Here is a 3,220-nt window from a genome sequence, read left to right as displayed (position 1 = left end):
TGCACCATAATCTCCTAGTCTGCCTCCTTCTGCTTCTCTGACGTCTTCTTTGCACGATGTGCTGGCGTGTTGTCTTGGTGGTAAATTATCTTCTTTGAAATTTGAGCGTTTTTTGGCCAGTGTGATCTTTACACGGTCGATTTGTTCGCAGTAGACATCTTTGTCAATGGTGGTATTGCGTGGGAGAAGATCCACTATGATCACACCATGGCAATCCCACCAAACTGAGACCCTAACCTTCTTTTGCACAAGCGGTCCTTTTGGCGAAGGTTTTGGCTGTTGACCGTTGCTACACCAGGATCGTCTGCACCTCGCGTTGGAGTACAGGACCCACTTTTCATCTATAGTGATTACTAACTCCAACCAATCGAATCTTAGGCTTTGCCAGAGCAGACTTTGACATACAGTGACACGTGCTTGTTTTTGTTCACTTCAGTTAATTCATGTGGCACCCATTTTCCAAGCTTGTTGAGCTTGCCGAGACGATGCAGGTGGTTGATGATCGCGACATGGGAGACGCCAAACTGTACCACAAATTGACATGCAGTTTGCATTGGATCGGCTCCAATGACTTGTCCAAAAACTTTCCTACCAATGTAATATATATACACATTTACACCAGAGTAAGCCCATAAATGCAAAACAAAGTAGAAAAAAAATAGTACTCGAATACCAGAGGTAGTGTAGTGATGATGATGATGATGATGATGATTACAAGACATAAAAGTAAGTGGAAAATGATGAATTTATTTTTAAAATGTAAAAAATGCTGAGGGCTAAAAGAGATGAAAATGTGCATTCTGTTGGACACAAATTCGAACCTGTTCTCGATTTGTGACAATGTCTTTAATGTATGCACAGAGTTGTAGTGCCAGCCACATTACAGAAGTGATTATGAAAGGAATTTCACATTGATCACCCAGGGATTTTGAGAATGAAATCGTTAATGAGAAGTTATGTGTTTTGGCCAGCAATGGGCCATGACATTGAAGAACTAGTGAAAGCATGCAGCCGTGTTCCAGCAGCAAAGTCACCTACCACAAAATGGCAAGCATGGTCAAAAACAGATATCCCATGGTTCCATGGTCCAGTCTGCATGGCAAAAATAGTCGCTAGAGCCTCTTTTTCAATTTGACTGTAATTTTTTTCTGCCAGTAGTAGCAAACATGAGACAACCTTCATGTTACCATCTTTGTCTTTGTGTAGCATTGGGTGGAGGCGCAATGGCCCAGTGGTTAGGGCAGCGGACTCGCAGTCATAGGATCGCGGTTTCGATTCCCAGACCGGGCGTTGTGAGTGTTTATTGAATGAAAACACCTAAAGCTCCACGAGGCTCCGGCAGGGGGTGGTGGCGAACCCTGCTGTACTCTTCCACCACAACTTTCTCTCACTCTTTCTTCCTGTTTCTGTTGTGCCTGTAATTCAAAGGGGCCAGTCTTGTCACACTGTGTCACGCTGAATATCCCTGAGAACTACGTTAAGGGTACACGTGTCTGTGGAGTGCTCAGCCACTTGCACGTTAATTTCACGAGCAGGCTGTTCCGTTGATCGGATCAACTGGAACCCTCGACGTTGTAAGCGACGGAGTGCCAACAATAACATTTGTGTAGCATTACTGCCCTGATACTGTACTCGCTAGCATCTGAAGCTACTATAATCTCCACCATAGGATCAAAACGTGCTAAAGACAAACCAGATGTTAATACCTTTTATTTTGTCAAATGCCTTCTGACAATTTTCAGACCAATTCCACTTTACATCCTTATTTAATAGATTATTTAGTGGAGCTATTACCTCGTCTATATTTGGTATATAAATTTGATAATAGTCCCAAAGAAGCTTGTAAGGCAGATATATTTGTCGGAGGGGGCATATTTTTAACTGCATCTACCCTCGATAGATCTGGTTAATGACCATTTTTATGAAAGTTGCTGTTGCTTCTGCAATTCCAACAACTGCTGTTGTTGCTGTTTCTGTAATTCTATTACCGAAGCTAGTAAATTTTCCAAGTTGAAACAACAATCTCTCCAGCATGGGTTGGAATATCTCGTCATAAGGACAACATGTACGCATCAGGTGTAAGAATAGTATTATCTAAATATTCATCCTCATGAAGCACATATGCATATTCCAGAACTCCAAAGTATATTTGTAGATGCTATTACATATTAAAACAGGAAATTGGAAAAATCTTTGGCTTAAGTTCAGGTGTGTTTGTGTGATAATTGTAAACGAATGTCACTGTCAAGCAAGCAGTGTCCTTTGTTTCCAGTCTTCCATGGAAGTGAATAAATGCTAAACAAAAACAACGACAAAGTAATCAAACAAAATAAAACAAACCAACAAATCCAAGTTAAATATACATATTTTTTTTATTTCTTTTTTTTCTCACAATTTCATATATAACCATTTCTTCTTCATATCTCGTTACAAACAGCTGAAATTGGTAGCAATATCATTAGAAATTAAAGATCGAATTTTTATCATCATCATCATCATCAACATCACTATTATTGTGGCTGTTGTTGCAATTCTTTACAAGGAATTATAATAATAATAATAATGGTTTCAAATTTTGCCACAAGGGTACCAAACTTGAGGGGAGGGAATGAGTCGATTACATCGACCCAGTGCATAACTGGTACTTATTTTATCGATCCTGAAAGGATGAAAGGCAAAGTCGACCTCGGCAGAATTTGAACTCAGAACGTGAAGACGGATGAAGTACTGCTAAGCATTTTGCCCGGCATGCTAACGATTCCGCCAGCTCACCGCCTTAATCACAATGATTATGATGATGATGATGATGATCTCACATATTGACGCAAGGCCATAAATGTGCAGGTGGTGGAGAAGAGCGCGGGCAGGTACTATATAGTGTAGCCGATTGTATCCCGCTGCCTCTCTTCCCCCTCCCTCCATGACCACCACCACCACTGTACATGACTGATATAGATATTATCAATCACAGAGGGACAATGACAAACGTCGACCCTCTCCACAACTGACCGACATAAATGGACAAAACTATAGAACATAAAGTGCTCAAGATTCTGCCAGCTCACTGCCTTAATAATAATAATAATAATAATAATAATAATAATAATAATAGCTCTATCTACCATAGGCACAAGTCCTGAAATTTTGAAGGCAGAGGCTAGATAGATAGACAGATAGATATATATATGTATATATATATATATATATATATATATATATA

Source organism: Octopus bimaculoides, chromosome 25 (assembly GCF_001194135.2).
Source record: "Octopus bimaculoides isolate UCB-OBI-ISO-001 chromosome 25, ASM119413v2, whole genome shotgun sequence".
Lineage (NCBI taxonomy): Eukaryota > Metazoa > Mollusca > Cephalopoda > Octopoda > Octopodidae > Octopus > Octopus bimaculoides.
Note: the sequence above shows the minus strand (reverse complement) of the source record.